The 24,234-nt window shown below is 50.1% G+C and overlaps 1 protein-coding gene across 1 annotated transcript in view; it reads left to right on the plus strand.

The window, feature by feature from the left end:
- Positions 1-24,234, plus strand: part of MDN1 (midasin AAA ATPase 1) — a 2,142,100-nt gene that overhangs the window by 705,694 nt on the left and 1,412,172 nt on the right. The window lies entirely within an intron of this gene.

The raw sequence follows: 24,234 nt of genomic DNA on the forward strand, positions 1-24,234 counted from the left end.
TGTTTCGTTTTCAGAAATGTTTAGGTTTGGTACTTTCCCAAGATGGCCGCCAAGCCGAGGGCCAAAATCTCACTGCCAACGCACAGCCATCTATTCCTCAAGCTTACACACATACTGGTTGGATTTGGCACGAGGGCGAGTGATGGTTCAGTATATAAAATTTTATTAACAAAGATTTCACAAAAATGAAATGCACTGTTAATAATTGAAAGGACAAAAAACTGAATCAATGACTCGCAGCTCGTGAGCTGTAAACCCACGTCAAGACACCAAACTCTTTACAGGCTGTTCACACACCTTTCATACATGATACACTCAAGACCATTCACTCCACCAGGTACAAAACCAACACATTCACAAAAAGGGACAAGGTACACGCTGATTGACAAAAACAGAAAATATATTTTTTTTACACAACCACCTATTCCTCAAGCACACATACATACTGCTTGGATTTGGCACGAGGGTGAGTGATGGTTCAGTATATATAGTTGTATTAACCAGAGATTTCACAAAAAAAGAAATGTACTGTTAAAAATTGAAAGGACGAGAAACTGAACCATTGACCATCAGCTCGTGAGTTGTAAAGCCTCTACAAGGCACCAACCTTTTTACAGGTCATTAATACACCTTACATACATGTGACACATACAAAACCATTCACACCGCCAGCCGCTGGCCCAGCACATTACAACACTCACACCAGCGGACAGTGCCATTCAAATGCCCATCACTTTCACACGCCCACATTCCTGACACAGCAACCACACCAGCTCACTGATTGCGTGGAGTGACGTTTGACTAGCAGTGTGTGTAGTGACCAGCAGCAAGTCACTTCTCACACACAGTCACACAAGTGCCCGTCCACGCACACCGCCAGCCAAGTGCCCGTCCACGCACACTGCCAGCCAAGTGCCCGTCCATGCACACTGCCAGCCAAGTGCCCGTCCATGCACACTGCCAGCCAAGTGCCCGTCCATGCACACTGCCAGCCAAGTGCCCGTCCATGCACACTGCCAGCCAAGTGCCCGTCCATGCACACTGCCAGCCAAATGCCCGTCCATGCACACTGCCAGCCAAGTGCCCGTCCATGCACACTGCCAGCCAAGTGCCCGTCCATGCACACTGCCAGCCAAGTGCCCGTCCATGCACACTGCCAGCCAAGTGCCCGTCCACGCACACTGCCAGCCAAGTGCCCTTCCACGCACACTGCCAGCCAAGTGCCCTTCCACGCACACTGCCAGCCAAGTGCCCTTCCACGCAGACCGCCAGCCAAGTGCCCGTCCACGCAGACCGCCAGCCAAGTGCCCGTCCACGCAGACCGCCAGCCAAGTGCCCGTCCACGCAGACCGCCAGCCAAGTGCCCGTCCACGCAGACCGCCAGCCAAGTGCCCGTCCACGCAGACCGCCAGCCAAGTGCCCGTCCACGCAGACCGCCAGCCAAGTGCCCGTCCACGCAGACCGCCAGCCAAGTGCCCGTCCACGCAGACCGCCAGCCAAGTGCCCGTCCACGCAGACCGCCAGCCAAGTGCCCGTCCACGCACACGGCCAGCCAAGTGCCCGTCCACGCACACGGCCAGCCAAGTGCCCGTCCACGCACACGGCCAGCCAAGTGCCCGTCCACGCACACGGCCAGCCAAGTGCCCGTCCACGCACACGGCCAGCCAAGTGCCCGGCCAGCCAAGTGCCCGTCCACGCACACGGCCAGCCAAGTGCCCGTCCACGCACACGGCCAGCCAAGTGCCCGTCCACGCACACGTCCAGCCAAGTGCCCGTCCACGCACACGGCCAGCCAAGTGCCCGTCCACGCACACGGCCAGCCAAGCGCCCGTCCACGCACACGGCCAGCCAAGCGCCCGTCCACGCACACGGCCAGCCAAGCGCCCGTCCACGCACACGGCCAGCCAAGCGCCCGTCCACGCACACGGCCAGCCAAGCGCCCGTCCACGCACACGGCCAGCCAAGCTTCCGGACCCAACACTAGGCGGCGATCTATGCACAGATATGAATGTCAGCAGCCCTACATGCCAAGAACAGATGCATACTGGTAAGTAGCATATTCGCCACTCACACCAGTCAAGCACCAGTCCGCACACAACCCCAGCCAAGCTCCAGTCCACGCACACCGCCAGCCAAGCACCAGTCCACGCACACCGTCAAATCTTTTTTAAACAGGAAAGAAAACACAAACAAATTGCAACTAAATACAAAACTATAACTACAAAAACGACAGCAGTAGTCAAGTCAAGAAAGCTTTATTCGGTTGCTTCATAAAAACACAAAGAGAATAAAATACATCATTACATAATTTACATTTTTTTAAAAGAAAAATGTACTTATCGTGTCAGGTTAAGAAATACATCAATTCATAATCTATGATGATAAAAAGTATCTATTCGTAGTCTAAAAACAAAGAATATCATCTTGATGATTTTATATAGACAAGGTACCTAGTACATTATAAAGTTAAAATATTATTAAATTCACCTATATTATATCCAGAATAAAGCTCTAAATAGTCATAGAATTCCTCTGTCTCAAGACTTTCTTTTTAAGTAGGTCACTATTTTCAATGTGCTGTGTACATCTTCAAGCTGTTGTAATACAAGTAGGACGGGTCTGCATTGTCGAAGCCCAATCATTTTTAAAACCGGTACCAGGTAGAGTCTCCTTAAAAAAGTATAAAATTTACAAAACAGTATGACGTGGATGGTAGATTGGTTAGACCTATTATCACAGGGGCATAGTTGGAGGTTAGAGGACCAGTCGTTCATTTTAGGCAGAGTGTCTAGTCTGTGAAATACCTCCAACCTAAATCTTGTTAATAAAAATCTATTGTAAACTCCAGGTACAAAAATTAAATAGGGTTGGATGTTAAAAGTAGTTAAAATCAATTGATTGTGGAGTACAGTAGGTTTCAATATCGCTGATGACATTCGAATAGAATACAACAAAAGTACACCCTCCTTTCTCAATTCCTTCCTTGATATTTGCTGAATAGAGAAAGGGTTGGTGAAATATTCAAAATGGCCAAGGTCTTTTAAAACATTTTTGACAAATATTGTACATGGAATTTTCAAAACCCTTTCCAATTTTAAGGCCTCTGATAAGATGTCCCTGTTTAATTTTGCCTCTTCTTTGGTCCAAATTCTGTGCCAGAGAAGTACAGGTTCAAGCTTTAATAAATCAGAAATAAAGGGTAGTCCCAACTCTGCATGACCTATGCAAGATAAAATATATCTTAAAAAAGAATTTTCTATATGTTGGATTGGGGGCAGGTCAGCAAACCCCCAGATTCCTGCCCCGTATACTGTAGATGAAACACACCTTGCCTTATAGATCTTAATAAGCTCTTCTGGAGGCCTTTTCCCCAGCTTTCTAGCAAAGGTGATCAGGGCAGATGTTGTCCTTAGGAGTACCAACTTCTTAGCTGTAACTGCCTGTACCCAAGTGTCATTATGGGCAAAAAGGATTCCCAAATACGAGAACCTCTTAGTTGCCCCGATCTTCTGTCCTGCAACAAACATATCTTTACATTTCTTAATTCCACGGCCACAACGCATGATAAAGGTCTTGGAGGAGTTTACTCTCAGGCCAAGATTTTCCATAAACAGAGAGAAGCTGTCTAGGACCCTCTGCAGGCCAACCTGAGTACGGGACATCAGCACAGCATCATCCGCATATAGGAGCGCTGGTATTGGGCATCCTGCCACGTACGGAAAGTCTTTATCTTTTAGGAGGGCATCCCCCAGGCCATTTATATAAAGCTTAAAAAGAAACTGAGCCAGGACACATCCTTGCCTGACTCCGCTCTTAATCGGGAAAGTAGCAGAGCATTCCCCCCTTCAGACCATAGCGCACGCGTGCTTTGGCGTCATTATGAAAACGCTTAAGAAAATAAATAATCTGAATCTCAACCTCCATGTCTTCTAAAATAGACCAGAGTTTGCTGTGAATCACAGTCAAATGCAGCTGTGAGATACACAAATGCTAGGAATAAATTTCCCTGTTTGGCCCTAGTACATTTCCCTACCAGGATTGACCGATTTATCCCCTGCTCTATCGTTCCAAGACCAGCACGAAATCCGTACTGCAGATCAGACAGAACAGAGTTCTCCTCTGCCCAATTCTACAAGCGTTCCAGAATTATTGTGCCTATTACTTTCGTTACACCATCAAGTAGAGAAATAGGCCTATAACATCCAGGGTCCTGCCTATCCCCTTTTTAGGTCGAGCGTAGCGAAGGGACCTCTAGTATACTTTAGTATACCTTGTAAATGGGACAGGGGTGGTGCACGCGCTTTCCCTCGCCGATTTCACCTCGTGGGCGCGCACGCCCAGGCCGGCGCCGTGCACATCCCCTGTCCCACTTTCACTGCAAGTCAGCCTCTCGTGCGCGCACACACAGCCACACTCACGCATGCACACACACATACAAACAAGCACACACACGCGCACACAGACACACATACCGTCGCCCCCCACCCCGCGTCAGCGGACTCAGCCGCCACTCCTGACACCGAGACTCGCGTTCCTTAACGTGAAACGCAAAGCTCTTGTTTTCATTCCAGCTCTCCGATGTAACCGAATCCCGGCTACACATGCTTCTTGTTTTTATGGCCTGCAAGCCATTTCTGTCAAATCCCTAAAGAAAGGCTCTTCGGTGCCAAGGTCGCCATGAACACATGCCTCTCTTTCGCTTTTTCGGTAGATTACTTGGCGTGTTTGTGCACTTGTGGCCGGGTGAAGTAACAAGGAGGGACAGGGTGAGGGCGGAGGGACTCGGACTAAAAGAGTCCTCTTGTTAGCGAAGCCCGGGGCCTCGATGCTGGAGATAGAAGTGAAGTACCTCGGTGCAGCAGGGCCTTTGCTAACACTTTCCAGAATCATCGAAGGTGGCAGCGGGAAAAATACACGTTTTATTCACAGCCATATTTGGATTCAAGGTCTGAAAATGGTCATTCAGTCTTCCGCACCTAACTTGGCCGTAGGCCAGGCAGTGACACTTCAGTTCTGCTATGTGGCCAACCTCCACGGACAATAGGGCAAAAACAGCAACGAAACATATGACTACACAGCATAACATTTGATGATAATACCTTTTCGGTGTTTCAGCAATCAGGAAGTGCATTGAATATTTAAAAATAAAAAAAAAAGTTCATTGTAGATGTGGGCGAGTCAACAAACAGGGCGAGCCACAAGGGTCTATGAACCCAGGCATGAACCGAGCGAGCTCCGAAAATGTTTTGCCATGTACATAATACAACCATCATGTTCAAATATGAAAAAGTTTCTTCAAAATAAAAATGTGTGTGTTCAACGTGTGGATGCGTTTCATCTTCGTACATCTGGCTGTATCAGTGCAGTGAGAGGTACTTGGTAAAATAAACATGTCCAGGATCACACAATTTTATGAAGCAGCATAGCCGAGATTAATCCCAGATTTTCGAGTTACACACTGTACAGTTCAACAACTAAACAAATATCTTTTTTCTTGCCCGTTTTACATGAAAGGTTATTGATTTGCCTATAATTCTTGGCGCATGGGTGTGGAGCGTAGGTGGCAGACAAAAGCAACATGAAAGCTCGCTTTGGATTTGGGGGTCCAACAGGATCTCGAGCAGGCCCGGCTCTCGAATTTTTACTTTGGGTGGGCCGCAAAGAATCATAGGTGGGTCATTAAGATGAGTAGGTACCGGCAAAAAACAACAACGTATTTAATCAATCTGATATTTTTTTACAATAGAGAGCCCCACACCTGGAGAGAAGCAGTTCGTGAACTACGTTATGGCAGCCAGAGCTAAAGTGAGTTGCTCTTGTAAGCAGTTCATCAACAGATTCACATATAGTTAAAATATTCTATTGTGAGTATTTCGCAATCATTGTAAAGATTTCCACCAAACCACGAAAGGATTTCAAGTTGTCCCAAACCTAACCATTGCAAGATTGTTGTAAATCCTTTCAACAGTTTTTGCTGTGCACTTGGGAAATCTCATTAGGGACTATGATTGGGAAATAAAAAATTTAGGACACCTTCTATAAATAACCGCTCCACCCATGCCCGGATTAAAGTGCATAAAATGTGCCAAAACTATCTTAATCATGTGCATCCTTTGGGGAAATGTCATGAAGATTTATCCAACTGGGCAAAAATGAAGAGATTAAAAAAAGTGTTCACCAGAGGTGTCCAATGCAGCTCCAAGAGGGCGAGAAGCATGGCAGACTTCTACCCAAAGCAGGAGAGGCTCCTACCATCCGGCTCTTCCCTGCCCCCCCCCCCCCCCCCCCCCCCCCCCCTGCTGGGAGCTCCTGTGTTGCACTCGACCCAGGGGTGTCCAACGCAGCTCCAAGAGGGCGAGAAGCATGGCAGACTTCTACCCAAAGAAGGAGAGGCTCCTACCCTCCAGCACTTCCCTGCCCCCCCCCCCCCCGCTGAGAGCTCCTGTGTTGCACTCGACCCAGGGGTGTCCAATGCAGCTCCAAGAAGGCGAAAAGCATGGCACACTTCTACCCAAAGCAGGAGAGGCTCCTACCCTCCGGCTCTTACCTGCACCCCCCCTGCTGGGAGTTCCTGTGTTGCACTCGACCCAGGGGTGTCCAACGCAGCTCCAAGAGGGCGAGAAGCATGGCAGACTTCTACCCAAAGCAGGAGAGTCTCCTACCCTTCGGCACTTCCCTGCCCCCCCCACCCCTGCTGAGAGCTCCTGTGTTGCACTCGACCCAGGGGTGTTCAAAGCAGCTCCAGGAGGGGGGCGAGAAGCATGGCAAATTTCTACTCAAAGCAGGAGAGGCTCCTACCCTCCGGCTCTTACCTGCTATTTAGGTATGGACTTGTTAAGATAAGCTTGCAGTTTTGTCCTATAGCTGAAGGTTGGTAGGTTGGAGAAGTAGTGTCTGGGGCGTCCTTTAAACAAGCATTTGCAATGCAATAGGTCTCATTTTTGCGAGAGTTTAACCTTTTCCATGCTCATGAGGCACGGTGCTCATGACGAGCTCAGCTCGTCATGGGCCATGGAACGCTCAGGTGCGGGGAGAATTCCCCTGCTGTGCTGAGCTTTCCACGGGAACCAATGCACCTATGACGAGCTGAACTCGTCATGAGCACAGGAGCACTGTAGCTCATGACGAGCTCAGCTCGTCATGAGCATGGGAGCGCTGTGCGCGCACCCCTCTCCCCCAGCACAGCGGGGGAATTACCCCGCAGGGAAGGGGCTAAGGTATTAGCATTGTAAATGTTTAAAAACAAAAACATAAATAAAAGGCATTGCCATTTACAATGCCAATAGCTCTAACTTTAATAATGCGAGACCTATTGCATTGCAAATGCTTGTTTAAAGATAGGCACAATAGTGGATTCTACCCAGGTAGGACATGAGGTACTACAACTGGCAGTAATTACCTGGACTAAGATGGGCTCCCAAAGGGCAATATTTGATTTAAAAAGATCTACGGGGACCCCATCAGGTCCAGGGGCCTTCCCTCCCCGACTTTTAGAGAGTTCCCGCTCCACTTCATCTAAAGTGAACAACAAACTAGAGTAATAGTGGGATGCATTCGATTTATAATCGTCCTTGACATTACTGTCTAATATATCAGGATTTCCTTCACCATTATATACTTTTGAAAAATGCTCGATCCATTGGGCCTCACTTATAGCTATTTCAATGTTTGGGCTGGCCTCACATAGAAGAAAAGGCATTTTAACAGCCTTCCAAAATGCAATGCTGTCATTTGCCAATGAGGCCGTATGTAATGCCTCCCAGGCCTTCTTCTTCAAGATGTTTTTCCTGGCCGTAATTGCTCGATTATAGTCCCGTCTAGTTGTCCTCAAGTCAACCAGGTTTCTAGGGGATTTATGTAGCTCTCGTTTTAAGTGGGAATGAGCATGCGTACACCTGGAATCAAACCATCCGCTCTTGGGACGGTTACAATTTTTTCGCTTGAGAAGGGATTCTTTTATAATCTTGGATATCGCCAGGAATGAGGCTAAAATATGGTCTGGGACGGCTGTTTCTGAGAGACATTTCTCAATAGCACTTTTACATCCACTCAACACTGTCTTAATTGTAGCTGCCTCATCCACCATACTCCAGCGCAGTGAAAAGCCATTTACACTCCCCAGGAAAATGTTTTCTAGCAAATGATCATTAGTATTGGATTTGACCATTTTACTTGAAGACCACTTAATTGACAAGCATAAAGGAAAGTGATCGCTAATGGAGATATCTGAAACATGAAATGAGTGGAGGTTATACGCATGATTACTTGTGATCAAAACATAATCTATAGTGGAACACAGACCCCTACCACTGAAGGTCTAGGGCCGGTACAGGGCACAGATCCTTAATAAATCCTAAATCAAGGGAAACCATTAATTCATTAAGACATTCCCCTAAAGTGGAATGTCGAAAATGAGAGGAACATGCCCCCTCTTCAACTAAAATTCCAGCATTGTCCTTAGCATTGGGACATAACGCACAATTAAAGTCGCCTGCCAATAACATTATTGTATCTTTCCTCTTATTCTCACAAATGGATTTCAGCAATTTTATATTACTCTTTGTGACAAATGCTATTTCAGCTAGTGGTATGTTATAAAAATTAGTTAGGGCAATACAGTGATTTGCATCTATATCCAGTATGAGTGTTTGATAATAGGGGGCATTTGCACACATGGTTATTTCATTAATCCTCAAAGCACTTGAAATATAGGTGCAAAGACCACCCTTAGCCCTACCACTCAAACCGTCTATTGCTGGTGTATGATAGCTCTTATATCCATTTATGTGGACTGCCTCTTTTGCCCATGTTTCCTGTAGACACAATGTCAGTTTGGAGTACAAAGTCCCACCACAACTAATTAGATAGCTTAGAACGAATGCCCGCAATATTCCAAGAAACAATGCTACAAAGTGCTGAATCGTTCTCTACGGCGGAACTAGGAGTAACTAACCCTAAAAGACCCTCGGGTTCCTTGCCATGTGATTGGGATACATTTAAACAGCCCACAAAGTTAGAGGATATTTCTACAGTTTGAACTCTCAAATCTTGAACCTCTTCCCTATAATGGCCGTTGATGGAACTAGATAGAGAGGCATTTGCTACCTGGGGTATTCCAGAGTTGCGCTTATCAGCAGTAACTACATCATTCTATTGCCAAACGTTAAACTGAACACCTATATAAAACCATACAGACCAGGCTGAACACTATTAGACTCATGGTTGCTCCCAAAAACTCTTTTGAGTGTGATACAATCTGAAACATGTGGGCACACACAGCCCAGGATTAGAAGGACAATCGGCACAGTGCATACGACTCTCCTTCCGCACACCTCTCCGCAAGCAGGCTCTACATCTCTTACAGGGATTTTTTTTTGGCGTGGGAGGAATTAAATCAGGAAAGTGGCGATCTTGCAATCTAGCCACATCCTCCACCACTCCAACTCTGGGACCACTTGCCGGTTCCACACAACAAGGCTACTTATCACAGAACTTCTGAAACAGAACAAATTTCAACTTTGACGCAGGAGAACACTCCTTGAACACAACAAAAGCATTGAAAGTTGCTAAATTGAAGAGAGGGATGGCCAACTTCTTATACCAAATGTAAGCCTTATGAATAGCAGCGTAAGGTTCCAACCTCTTATCTACTCCGTCGGAACCTGCCGAGCCCTAGCGGGCCGGCGGCTCCGGCCCCGGCGCCATCGGGTGCTTCGGCCCTGGCGCCGTTGTTGACTCCAGTCACAACGCCGCATGGCCCTGCAGGATCCAGGCCTGGATCCGGGTCGTCGCCAGTCGACCTCCCGACTCCTCCGCTGGCACCGACCCAGAGGTGTCGCTCCCTTCCATTCTCGGACGACGTCGACCCCAGTTTCAGCCCCGGCCTGGGTCCGGCGCTGCTCGGTGCCGTCTCCGGCGTCGATGGTTGAGGCATTCACGTACGAACCGGCTCCTTAATTTTTGCCTATTTATCAAGAGATGGATGACAAGGAGGACTGGGTGGGGTCTGAGGACTCTCTGGCACAGCAGTGCCAGTTGAGCCAGGGCTGGGCAGAAGAGCTGGGGAAGGCCAGTGGTCTGGACACTTCGCCTGACACTGGATTCGTCTCTCCTCCCTCCGTGGCTTCGGAGGAGGGGGCTGCTTACAGCGTGGTGTTGAACAGGGCGATCAAAGCCTTAGCTCTTGAGCTCCCTGTCGCGGCCGTGAGGACTAACCTCCTCACTGAGGTGCTCAAACCGCAGGCAAGCTCCTCTGAGCCTCTACTGCCGTTTAACGAAGCCCTCACTGACGTTCTGATGGGCACCTGGTCCAAGCCCTCCACAGTCCTCCCTGTGGATCGGAACATTGGCCGACGCCGCCGGGTGACCCCTGCTTTCTGTCCGTTCACCCCACCCCGAGAGCCTGGTGATCCAGGCCTCTACGTCCCAGACCGCATTCCCGACTGCTCCTCAGGATCGGGAATCAAAAAGGTATGATCAGTTTGGGAAGAAACTGTTCTCCTCCCTGAGTTCGTGGCTGCGGTCTGTCAACACCGCCTGCCTTTTGGGCCGTTAAACCAACTCTCTCTGGGATACGGTTACGGAGGTGCTGCCACAGTGCCCGGAGGATGCCCGGACACGACTCGGCCAAGCCCTGGCGGAAGGGCGGGATGCAGCAAGCTACTTGATCCGGTGTGGATTTGACACCACAGAATCGCTGGGTAGAGCGATTGCAACGACCGTGGCGGTTCGCTGCCACTCCTGGCTTAGGTCCACCAACTTTTCTGGGGATGTCCAGGCCACGCTCATGGACATGCCCTTCGATGGTTGTCGCCTCTTTGGCGACAAAGCGGATAGTGTGCTGGAGCGTGTTAAAGACTCCAGGGCTACGGCCAAGTCCTTGGGCCTCGGCCAACGCCAGCAAACTTGCGCTTTTCGCCCCTTTTGTGGCCAAGGAAGGGGCGCCCCCACACGTCCAGCAAGGCACATGCCGCAGAACCAGTCTCAACGCAGTCGCAAACGTGGTTACCTACGTGGCGGTTCCGAGGGACACCGGCTGGGTCAGTCCACACCCGCCCCCGCAGCATCCTCTTCTAAGCCTTCCTAGTCTGGCATTTCAGGCCCATTTGACGCCAGTGGGGGGGCAGGGTCCGCCATCACCTCTTCCACAGGCGCTCCCTCACGTCGGACAGGTGGGTGCTGCAAATCCGAAGGGGCTACTCCCTCCCCTTCGAGGCGACCCCTGCAGCCATGCCACCGCAGTACCACTGCATGTCGGGGGATCACTTGCAGCTTCTGCGGGAGGAAGTTATGGCCCTCTTGGCCAAGGGGTCATCAAACCCGTTCCTGGGCCAGAAGCAGGGCGTGGTTGCTACTCCCACTACGTTCTGGTACCTAAGAAGGGCAAAGGAGGCCTACGGCTATCTTGGACCTCCGGAGCATCAACTGCTTCCCCCGGAAGGAGAAGTTCAAGATGCGGACTTAAGCTCAGGTTCTAGCTGCCCTAGACCCTGGAGACTGGATGGTAGCGGTGGACTTGCATGACGCATATTTCCACATCCCCGTCCTGCCGGGCCACTGGCCCTACCTGCGGTTCACGGTAGGCCACAAGCACTTTCAGTTTACTGTGCTCTCCTTCGGCCTTACCAGCTCCCCTCGGGTGTTCACGAAAGTGATGGCGGTGGTCGCAGCACGTCTGCGCAGATCAGGGGTTGCAGTCTTCCCCTGTCGACGACTGGTTGTTGAAGGCGAGCTCGCCCCAGTCGTCTCCCACCTCCAGATTACGGCGTACCTCCTGCACTCGCTGGGGTTCTCCATCAACGTGCTGAAGTCGCACCTGTGCCCCTCTCAGAAGATCCTTTTCATCGGAGCGGTTCTGAACTCGGCGCGGTTTCGGGTTTATCCCCCCGAACAGCGGGTTTGGGATATTCAGGCTCTGATTCCGATCTTTCAGCCTTTATCTCGAGTTTCGGTCAGGTTGATGCTGTGGCTCCTGGGGCTGATGGCCTCCTGCATCCTTCTGGTGCATCACGCCAGGTGGCGGATGAGGGCTCTGCAGTGGGGCCTGAAGTTTCAGTGGGCACAGCATCAGGGCAAACTGTCTGACCATGTCCTGATCTCGGAGGGCACTGAGAGTCAGTTGCAGTGGTGGCTCACGAACCGTGATTGGGTCAGCGGCAGATCCCTCTCCCTACCCCAACCGGAGCACGTAGTAGTGACTAATGCGTCCCTCCTGGGATGAGGGGGTCACATGGGAGAGGCGGAGATCAGAGGCCTCTGGTCTCCGGCGTAGTCCCGGCTCCATATCAACCTTCTGGAGCTGCGGGCGATCCGTCTTGCACTGAAGGCATTCCTTCCCTCTGTCCGGGGAAGTGTAGTGCAGGTGTTCACGAACACCACTGCCATGTGGTACTGCAACAAACAAGGCGGAGTGGGGTTGTGGACCATTTGTCAGGAGGCTCTGCGCCTCTGGACATGGCTGGAACACCAGGGCGTCGTGGTTCAACACCTGTCAGGTTCCCTGAACTCCAGGGTGGGCGAACTCAGCCGCCGGGGCATGATGGAGCACGAATGGTGTCTGAACTCGAACGTGGCGCAAGGTCTCTTTCGGCAGTGGATAGACCCTTGGTTAGATCTATTCGCCACCGAAGAGAACGCAAAATTTCCAAGGCGGCACTCGCTCTGAGACGCTTTTCGTCGTGAGTGGAGCTGTGGTCTGTTGTATGACTTTCGCCTATACCCCTTCTGCCCTGAGTTCTGAAGATCAGGCGAGACTGGGCCCAAGTCATCTTTGTGGCTCCGGACTGGACACGAACATACTGGTATCCCGAGCTACTCCGCATGTCAGTCGATCCCCCGATTCGTCTGCCTCTTTAGGAGGACCTTCTGTCGCAGCAGCAGGGGACGGTCCTCCACCCGAACCTGTCCAGTCTCCACCTACATGCGTAGAGATTGAGCGACGACAGTTGAGGCGATTTGACTTGCCTCCTGAAGTCTTTGATGTGATTTTTGCAGCCAGGCGTCACTCCACAAAATCGGTATACGCTTGCAGGTGGACCAAATTTGTGGCATGGTTCTCCTCTTTCTCTTGCCCAGCAGGGCTGTGCTCTGGGCACTATCAAAGGCTACCTCACGGCCATTTCCGACTTCTTGAGGCTTCCTGATCAGCCTTCTCTTTTCAAGTCCCCTGCTGTAAATAGATTCTTGAAAGGCATCACACACATTTACCCCGGTTCCTTTCGTGATACCTCAGTGGGACTTGAACCTTGTACTGACTTATGTGATGTGCGCTCCCTTTGAGCCACTTCATAACTGTCCTCTACGTCTTCTAACTCTTAAAACTGCATTCCTGGTTGCACTCACCTCTGCCGGAGAGTGAGTGAGCTCCAGGCTCTATCTTCTAAACCTCCTTTCCTCGCTGTCCATCCGGACAAGGTTCTGAGGACTCGTCCTTCTTTCCTGCCCAAGGTGGTTACAGCCTTTCATATCGGGCAGTCCATCACCTTGCCCACCTTCTTTCCGCCTCCGCATCCCTCGAAAGGGAAAGAGAGGCTCCACCTTCTGGATCCAAATAGTGCACTCTCCTTCTATCTAGACCGCACACGCCAGTTCTGGGTGGACGACCAGCTCTTTGTTGGTTAAGTGGGCGCTAAGAAGGGACGGGCGGTGCACAAACGGACCATCTCTCGGTGGGTTGTTCTGTGCATCAAGGTTTGCTCCTCCTTGGCGAAAAAAGTGCCTCCTGTGGGGCTACGCGCCCATTCCACTCTGGCCACGGTGGCTACTACTGTCCTGGACATCTGTCAGACAGCTACGTGGGCCTCGCTGCACACGTTTGCTAAGCACTACTGCCTGGACAGCCAAGTCTGGAGAGATGGCTTTTTCGGCCGGTCCGTTCTCCAGGACTTTCTGGTGTGATCTTGGTTCGCAGACCCACCACCGGGGTTGGTATTGCTGAGGTAACAGTAGTTCGTGTTAAATTCCTTACCGCCCCACCCATCCTCCCTGTTCTGCGAACCGATGTCTTGGATTAAGGACATCCCTTTCAGGGCCCTAGTTGTATGGCACCAGTGTCGGTTTCTATCATGGCTCTGCGTTCCTGGCACAAGAAGCTATGTACAGAACGGACGTCGGCGCGCAAGGGCGGCGTCTAAGTACTCCGAAGTCATTCCGCCGATCACAACGCCGTTGACGGACGTGGAGCCGCAGACGACGTCTACCGACGCGCAAGGGTACTGCTGACGAAACCTCTCCGGATCCAGCCTGACGCCTGGGGATATTCTGAGATAAGGAATCTAACACTAACTCCTGTTTCTTACAGATATATCGTTACCAAAGGTAAGTAACTTGTGCTTCTGGGGTTCTCTGTTGCAAAGAAAGGTAAGACAAGGCAGAGAAGGTCTTTGTCAAGGTGAATAGTATTTTGCATCACGATCTGGTACACACTGGCCGTCAAGCAGATTCTGGAACAGCTGAGGGCCTGTTGATCAACAAGCAGTCTCTGGAATGGCTGAGGGCTCATTCCACTAGTGCCATCTCTGTGTTTACATGCTGTGTTCCTATTGACATGTGTCATGCTAGAGACCAAGAGTTGGTGCACCCGCTTGTGAGAAGTTGGCCTGATATATAATGTTCACTATTCTAGTGAGCACTCTGTATCAGTCCAAACAACCCTTATTGATGATTGGTTGTAAGTCAACCTTATAGACCAGCTATCCTAGTAGCATGGATACGAGCAGTCTTCGGGCTAAACTCTAGAGGGCATGTTAAGCCAGCTGTTATACCATCACATATACCCCTTGAACACCAAGTGAAAGGACACCACACAAGTGTTATAAAAATAAACAGTGTATTTATTTAGATCACAACAGCCCTGTACTCTTTATGAGGACAGGGTACTAAGCACACAACAAAACTCTTACGAAAATACTTTAAGTTGCACAATTTACACAAATGCCCGAGGGGCACGAAAAACCATATACTCTAAAAGTGGAATGCGAAATTACTAGCAGGTAAGTACTAATCTCATAGGTTTTGGAATCACTAGGACTGGACTACTGAACCTTCAGATTACTAGCAGGAGGCCTAGGGGACTCGGGTGCAGAGTGTGCACTCTCACGCGGGATGCGGGACAAAGTCTATGGAGGCTAGTAAAAGCAAAGTTAAGGATATCGGACGAATCCGACTAGTTAGGCTGAAAACGAAAAAGGATCTGGACCCTTGGATAGTGAGGCTATGCTGGGGCACCGAAATGCCGAAGTTACCTAGCCCAGGGGCTGCGGCTGCATAGGTCTGAAAAGACGTCGGGAATCCTCGTTGCAGTCTATGGAGCCTGAAGAAAGAAGTTGCTGGCAGGCGACCAGTGTTGAATTTCGAAGTGATCCAAGCCTGGATCGAAGATGGATGACACCTGAAAGCAGAGGGGACCAAGTTCTTAATCACTAGCCAGTGATTGTGTGGGCACCAGGATGGTACCGGGCGAAGTCACCTCGACCAGGTGAGTGGGCGACGCTGGGCTCTGCAGTCTCACGGACCAGGAGGCGTTGTCGGCGACCAGGATGGAGGTGCGAGCTGTCCCACGATGGTTGATGCTGTCGACGTCGCTGGACCCAGGATTGGGGCAACAAGTCTTGGCAAATTCAAGCCCACGCGGTGGACCTAAAATGGCGTCTGGAGTGGACCAAGAGGGTCCGGGGTGCTCCTCTTTTGGGAGGGAGCAAGGGCCAGTCTGGAGCAACCAGACTAGCAGTGGTGATGTCGTCGGTCGTCGTCGGGAAGGCCACAAGCCAGCGGGCTAGTAGCCAGACAACGCGGTGAGCAGCAAAAAGCAGAAGGGCCCCACGCAGATCTCGTGGATGTGGGGGGCTGGACTTCGGTGCTGGAGCTGCTCAGGATCGGGGCTTCTCGGACCCCAAAGCACTCGCCAGAGGATCCCTCGGCGGTCGTGCTGGATAGAAGTCGTGCAGTTCTGATGATGGCCGGTCCCTCGAGGTCTCGTCGCACCTACGGTTCTCAGCTTAGCTGTAGAGGTAGGTAGAGGTCAGAGGTGCCGGGGAAGCCGGGTCTCGTCGTGCTGGTCGGTCGGATTCCGGAGGAAGGACGTGCAGCAAACCGCAGTGTTCTTAGATGGTGCCTGCGGATGCAGGGTGACTACTCCTTAGCCACAAGGGAGAAATCTTGAGAAGAAGTCGAGAGTTCCTTTCGTAGAAAGTAGTGTCTTGATTCAAAGATGATCTAATTTGGAAGGGTCCCCGCTCCTGCCTTTATCCTAAAGAAAGGGGTGGGTACGCGACTAGGTCCTGCCCTAGGGGTGGGACCAGGAAGGGGGGTGGTTACACCCCTCTCCCATGCCGGACTTTCCCCAGGCCAGGGGCTGGAGTGCCGCTGGAACTGGTTCCAGCCGGCAGATGCGTAGGGAGCACCGTGGTGCCACTTGCAGTCACCTTCCTGTAAAGCCCTGCCTACCCAGTATACACAAAACCCTGTCTGGGATGGTGCTAGCACCGACCCTGACAGGAAACCCTTTGTCCAAGCTCCCCTCGCTGGAAGGACTCCCAGCTGCAGGGGGTCAGACTTGTGTCTGTGGTGGCAGCATCCATTTTGTGATGCTGAGGCTTGAGTTAACTTTAACCGGGGTTCACAGTTACATACATGTCGTGTCCCTCTCGAAGGGTGGAATGCTAACCCCGTCGCCAGAATTGGCGAGGGGTTAGTATTCCAATTCGTATGACACCTTACTCGACATATTTTGATAAAGCGATACCAAAGATAGCATTTAACCGCGAGGATTATAATGCACTTAAGAGTATATGGTATGCGTTATCATGGAACAGCTATTAGGACTTGGTTCCGCAAGCTGCAAACGGGCTCGGCTCATGCCAGAGCACCATCTCACACGATTCCAAGCACTCTGCCTTCAGGATTGTCAAGGCCTGTCATAGGAGTGACTGATAGGAATCTGTGTGTCCATTTTAGGGTTCGATATAGGTATACTATATCTAAAGCAAAGGGTGATTACACCACCTTGCCCCAGCTGTCGTGCAGCCAGTTGTGTCAGATTTAGATGGCCATCCAGGGGTGGCATAGTACATGCTTCAGCCCCTGGTAGGCCCTGGGTACACCTATGCCCTGAGTTACAGGGTCTGATAAGGTGGCCCAGTACCAATTGGATAATGCACCTAAGGTACACGTGTCAATTTAGTGAGAGAACAGCAAGGCTGTGGGTCTGATTGTCAGGCCCACAGCCATAGAAGTCGTAAACCAGTGAAGCAAAAAGCAAAAATCTGGGGTGATCATAGGATTGCAGACCCTACTCTCCTACACCGCTCAGAGTGCTATTTCCTTGACAGCAAGGTCCAGTGGAAAGGGCATTTTACCTGTTTGGTCCTGTAGGACTTTCTGGTCTGAACCCGCTCCACAGACCCTCTACCTTGGCAAGTAGTGCGTTGGTATCTGTATCTGAAAGAGACTATTAGTTATAGTTTCCTTACCTTAGAATCACCCCCGGTTGTCAGACTGGATCCGGAGAATTTTTTTTCTAGCCGTACCCCTGCACATCGGTAGGTGGCATAGGTCGACTCCGCGTTCGGTGTCAGCGTCGTGATCGCCAGGATGACGTTGCAGTGTCTATTTAGAATCCGCCCTGCACGCTGATGTTGGTTCTTTCTTTTTCCGCGGCAGCCTTGCACAGATCCGGAGAGAGCTTACCCCTTAGTAATTTTTTGACTAAACCTTTTTTGACTTTTGTCGACTTTGAGTCTTCCGACTCCTGTTGCACGAGTGATGTCAGATATGACCTGGATTCAAGCCATGCAAATCCTGTAACCGCCTGATGTCTGTTACGGACCCCACCTTGTGTGCCTCTGGTGCCTGGAGCGTGACGAAGACCCAAAGTCATGCTCCGACTGCCGGGGTCATAAACCCAAAGTCTTTGTGGAAGGGGTGCCGAAAGCAGTTGGAGGTCCGGCAGTCAGCCCCACCTCATTAGAGGTCCCAGTCAAGGGGAAGGTCGCAGAGCCACCAGCACCACTCTTCATCAAAGTCTTCGAGATCTTCCGGTAAGTTGAACTGCAAGAAGAAGGTGAAGAAGCAGCATCGCTCTTCGTCTTCTCCCCATCCGTCGGCTGACGTGACACGGAGTGGTGTCGTTCTCCAGCTCCGTTTTCAGAGCCTCCTCCAGGGACGGCTCAGCGCTACCCTCCATTTCCCGGTGCCTGAGCGTTCCCTATCCCACCTTCAAACGCGTCACGGCATCTTTGGGCAGCCTGACTCAGCCTGATCCGCCTGAGGGCCCTGGGTCTCCAAGGCCGGTGGCTTTGGCCCTGGCACCGGAGGACCCCGAAGGATCCTGGCCTGATTGACGCCGGTCGACACACAGTACCTCCCCGGCGACGATCCGGACAGCAACGCCCCCCGCGCCAGTCGTGCCCCTGACCAGCGCCGGCCCCAGCCCCAGCCTCACCACCTACGTGGACCCGGTGCCAGACCAACGCCAGAACCGACGCCGGAGGGCAAATATGTGCCACTGTTCATCCCTGGCGTTCCCTACAGGCCTGATTGGCAGCCAGGAGAGGGTGAGGAGGACTGGGAGGTGTCTGTATACCCTTTAGCTGACCACCGAGAAGAACTGGTTGATGCCAGTGGTCTTGATATCTTCTCAGACCTTGGCATGCTGTGGTGTAGTTCCCATATTCCCAATAGGCTCTGCGCATTGGAATGACATATGCTATAGTTTAGACGTAGGACTGAGTCCTACTAGGTCTCTATCGAATATATTGGTCTTAATTGTGAGTGCCAGCTAGCTCAGAGGTCACTAGAAACTTTCTCGAATAAAGAAGGGATTAGTTTCTGACAACCGCATAAACATGGCAACTTTGTTTCCCAAGAATAAGAAATCAAATCTCTAGAGTCGCGGAAACAATAGATGGCTAATTTACTCAGTCAATCGTGCATGCTTCGTTTCACCAGAGATGCAGAGAAATAGAGAGACTGGTGTTTTCAATAAAAGTATTTATTGAACAGTCTTCTTTCTCAAGCAATGGAAATGAACTGCTACAGTCGTAATACTGGTTATAAAGTACAATGCATATAATACGAACAGTATTATAACGTAGTACTGTAAAAGCATGATATGGTTTCTAAGCCATAAAAGTGCATAAAATGTATAAAATACATACAGTAATAAATGACTAAAAGTACTCAACTGGTGCTTCTAAAATACGCCTACCCCGGTGTACCTAACCTGAGTCTAGTACGAGGGACGAATTAAGTGAGGAGTAGCCCAAGTTTAGTAGTTCTCTGCCAGGAATCTATTCCAAGAATTCTCTAGGAGGTCTAATCGGCTCCGTACCTTGGTTTTAGAATGAAGGAGGTCTTGTATCTCTCTCAGGACTCGATTTCCCAGATACCCGCAAGGGTAAGCCGGAAACACTGGAGCTGGATTTCTCGGCAAGAGAAAAGACAGCATCTCTCAGTGCGTCAGCTGGAGGGTCGGCTTCCTTCGGCACTTGCTGCTGCAGGGCGTCGGGCAAGTAGATAGTCGATCTGCTCCAAACCATCGCGTGTTTGTCTGGGCAAACCTAGGCACATTTATACTTTGAAGGTGCCGAGTTTGACACATGTTTGGACTTAATGTCACTCAAAGGATAAATTCTTGGAAAACGCCAGGAGTTCTTGGAGAACTTAATATTCAAGCAGGGGGAAGTCCCTAGCCGCTGAAGGCAGGTTTTTCCAAGAAATTGTTGTTAATTCTCTGAACTTAGTGGAAGTAGCCATGCTGTATTTGGGCTGTATGGCTTAGGCCAAATATGGTAGGGATTTCTATGCCTATATAAGGATATGATAAAGTATACCTATATAAGGGCATGAATCGGGAAAATTACACTAGGGTCCTAGATTCATTTACAACAATGCTTTCTTCTCCTATTGCTTCGAAGGAGGGAGCGTCTTATGCAGGGGTGTTGCATAGGGCAGCTGAGGCCTTGGGCCTGGAGCTTCCTACGGTGGCAGTCAGGACTAACCACCTGACAGAGGTACTTCAACCTGCAGCAGCTTCTTCCAAACTCCTGCTGCCTTTCAATGAAGCCCTCACAGACGTCCTTCTAGGCACCTGTTTCAATGCCCAGCAGAGGGGCCCCTGTGGACCAGATGATTGCCCGACGCCACTGCCCAGGCAACCCTCTTTGCCTCTGAGAACTTGGTGGTTCAAGCCTCGTCCTCTAAGGTCGCATTCCCTAAAGATCCCCCAGATAAGGAATCCAAGAAGCAGGACCATCTTGGAAAGATGTTTTCTTCCGCCAGCTTAGCGCTGCGGTCCGTGAATACCGCATATCTCTTGGGCCGTAATCCCCATACAGTGTGGGATACGGTGGCGCAGGTGCTTCCCCAGAGTCTGGAGGAGGCCCAGGCCATTCTCGGCCATGCAGTGGCTGAGGGTAGAGATGCAGTAAAATTCACGATCCGTTGTGGGCTGGATACCACAGACTCACTGGACAGAATGGTTTCCACGTTAGTAGCCCTGAGACCCTACGCCTGGTTGAGGACGACTATTTCTTTCTGGACATGCCCTTTGATGGCTGTCGTCTTTTTGGTGATATGAAAGACTTGCCGCTCGAGTGCTTTAATGACTCTAGGGCTACGGCCAGATCCTTGGGCCTCGCCCCACGCAGTCTGCTTTTCATCCCTTTCGTGCCTACCTAAAGGGTCCCCCACCACGTTCGTCCCAATCTAGCCACCAGTTTGCGCAAGCTGCCCAGCCTGAGCGTGGCCGTGAACGTGGGACCCAGTGACGCAGGTCTTGGGGCCAGCGGGTGGGCCTGTCCACCCATAACCCTCCTGCAGCAGCCTCCAAACCATCCTAGTACGATCTTTCAGGGTCACAAGTGGCCAGTGGGTGGCAGGATTTACCTTCACCTCCCCCACTGGCAAACCCTCACATCGGTCAGGTGGGTTATGCAAATAGTCCTAAGGGGCTACTCCCTACCCTTCAAGACTACCCCTCCCTCCATGTCACCATCCTAGCACATGTTGGAGGATCACTTGGCCCTTCTCCACTAGGAAGTGTCAGCTCTCTTGGCCAAGGGAGCTATCGAACATGTCTATGTGCCAGAAGTAGGTTGTGGTTGCTACTCCTACCACTTTCTGGTACCCAAGAAGGACAAAGGCCTGCATCCTTAGACCTCAGGGCCTTCAACTGCTTCCTCTGGAAGAAGTTCAAAATGCTCACCTTGGCTCAGGTCTTGTCTGCCTTCGACCCAAGAGACCTATATATGTGAAAAAGTGACAGTTAATATGTGAAAGAGTTTGCGGTGAGACAGCATTCAGTATATTGCAATGATTATGGAGTTCTGACCAACTCTGTATGCAGAGTGCCCATCTCCACTTATGACTTAGCCAGTAAAGTCTGGCTACTGCATGTCTCACTCATATCTGGGTCTTGTAAGTGGCCTCTAGTTTGTACCTGCTGCTTTGTTGATTCAGTTTGGGGGAGTTCTCCAAACACCTCTGCAGGCTCGCAGAGTATTTATAATAGTCAGTAGAAGAGATGACCCTGGCTTTGCCAAATATGGAGGCTCCAAGATCAAGAGCGGTAGAAATACTGATGTGGGTAGAATACTCATTTTGCCATCGGTAGTGTAAGGGCAAAAGTCACAGAGGCACTTTTCCCAGCACTACTACCAACAGTTAAAGCAGCTGCTGGGCGCGGAATGAATTGTGTTCAGGGGAGTTTGATGGAACGTTTTCCCACAGCAGGTACCACAGCCACAGGGCTCTCCTGCACCCAGTCTTCTCCACCAGTCGCCAGAAAATGCGGAACGTGGCTGGCACATGTGCTTCCTTCGGTGGTATCTTAGCATTCAGTGGCTTAGACATTGTAGCACACAGCAGACCGTTTGTGTTCACCCTTGAGATAACAACATATCTTCATTTCCAGTAGACAATGAATAATCTCAGGTGTGAGAGACCCTTCTTGCTCTCATGAGAAGGGGCAAAGGAGATCTCCACTATGATGAGGGTGCACATACAGAGGATCTGGAGTTCAAAGGCCTCTGGCCACCATTTGAAGAGAGTTGTCTTATCATTTTGCTCGAGGTGTGAGCAAAAATATTGACTGTATAGCATTGCTGCCTCCATTTGCAGTCAATCCAGCCAGATTCTTATAGATAGTGTGACTGCGATGTGGTATGTCAACAAATAGGGTGGAGTGAGATTTCTCCCTCTGCTGTGAAGCACTGAAATTGGGGACTTGTGTTCAGGCTCACTGAATCTGGCTGCTTGCTAACCACAACGCAGGGTTTCTAAATGCGAAGCCAGACAACCTCCGTCTACCGACCACAAGTGGTGTCTGTATCAAGAGGGGGCTTCGTCTTTGCTGTCTGGGGCACCCCTTTAGTAGACCTCTGCGTCATTTATGAGAATGCACATTGCCCACTTTTCCGTGCCCTCTAATTTCTGTTGAAGGGAGCTCTAATTAACTCTTGTTCCCCCTGCATTATGCACACCCTCTCATTCCTTTGATTCCTCGTGTCTGGAGGAAGCTGCACAAGTATTGGGTACGCCTTTACTAAGCATTGTTTATTAGACTCAAAAGTTCTTCGACTTGGACATTTAGTAGGATCTCTGCTGCAAGGTTTCCTGATGTGCCTCCCCATCTTCTCAGACCCACAACCTGTCGAGGGATATTGTGTTGATATTGAGTCAAGTGGCCATTAATTTGCAGCTGGAAGTTTTCATCAGCAGAACAAGTTATTTAGCTTTAGTAACCATCTTTCCGGTAGATACTCTGTGCAGATTCCTATCCAACCCAACCCAGCCTTTCTGAGGAGTGCTCTTGTGCACCGAAAATAAGCTTTCAAATCAGATTTCGGTTTACTGCATAACCCTTTGTCAATCGTGTTGGCCTCGCCTCTTCCTTTTAGGACTTGATAAGAAAACATACAAGCAAGTCAAATCAAGGTTGCATGGATGTCCTCCATGCATGGAGATAGAGCATTCACAGTTGATTTCCCATGAGTTGCCGCTCCAAGGTGTTAGCCTAGCAGCTAGGCATACTTTCACAACATTAAATTGTTCTGGATACTGGAAGAAGTCTCTTGCCTGGCGTGAGGACCGTCCTTTTTTTTTTCTTTCTTTTTTTCATTGGATCAGCAAGGCCATGCAGTGAGCACCGTTAAGGGTTACATGTCAGCAATTTTAGCCATGTGTGTTTGCCAGATTAGCCTTCTAATTTCACAGCACCTTTTATGATGCTTTTTCTGAAAGGCCTAACGTATGTAGTTCCTCCAAAACCCTTTGTCATTCCACAGTAGGTCCTTATTTTGGTCCTCACATTTGTTATGTGATCACCATTTGAACGCATACATGCCTAGTTGATCCTTACGGTTTTCTTCTTCATGATAACTTTGGCAGCTCACTTAAGTACTTCCAGGTATTGTTGGTGCACCCAACCAACACCACTTTATTTCCAAATAGTTTGTTGCTAAGGACTAGGGCCGCTTTCCTTCCAAATGTGGTATCACCATTTCATGTGGGATAATCATCCACTTTATTGGCCTTTTTTCTCTCTACCACATTCCCCAAAAGATAGGGAGGGACTTCATTGTTTTTTGGGAGTTTTGCTGGGAACAAAAAAGATGCAGCACTGCAAAAGAGAGCACTCGAGGTGGATCATTCTCTGCATTAAATTATGCTACACAATGCCCAAGAAGGTCCCTCCTGCAGGCCATTTCATTAGGTCCAGGGCTGCTACAATAGCACTGACAAGAGGGGTGTCTGACAGACTGTCATTTGGATGCCCGTGCTCTACTGCCTTGACAGCCAGTTCTGGAGAAAGGGCCATTTCCCCACTTGTTCCTTCAGAATTTTTTAGTTGGACTTCACTCCTCAGACCTTCCACCTTTTAGTAAGCACTGCTATTAGAAGTCTCCATCAATCACATCAGAAAGCCAAGTCACTTAACTTCGGTAAAATGCTTTACTGTGGATACTCTATGTATCCTTAGCTTCCTCAGCACCCTTCCTGTCTTCTCGTTTTGTAGAGTTGATATTTGCACATTTTAAAAAGTCCCCTAAGTTTGGTATCCACATACTGTCCTAATCAATTTGCTATAGCTGATCCTTGTCTGAGACCTTCGGACGAAATTAACAATGAACTGGTGTCAGTGCATAGGTGTGGTGCCTCTATGTGGCTCTGCTCCAGTAAGTGGGGTGGTAGGAGATTGCTATAGTCACTTGGCACTATCTGGCAACATGCAGCAGT

The sequence above is a fragment of the Lissotriton vulgaris genome, chromosome 6 (genome assembly GCF_964263255.1).
Source record: "Lissotriton vulgaris chromosome 6, aLisVul1.2, whole genome shotgun sequence".
NCBI lineage: Eukaryota > Metazoa > Chordata > Amphibia > Caudata > Salamandridae > Lissotriton > Lissotriton vulgaris.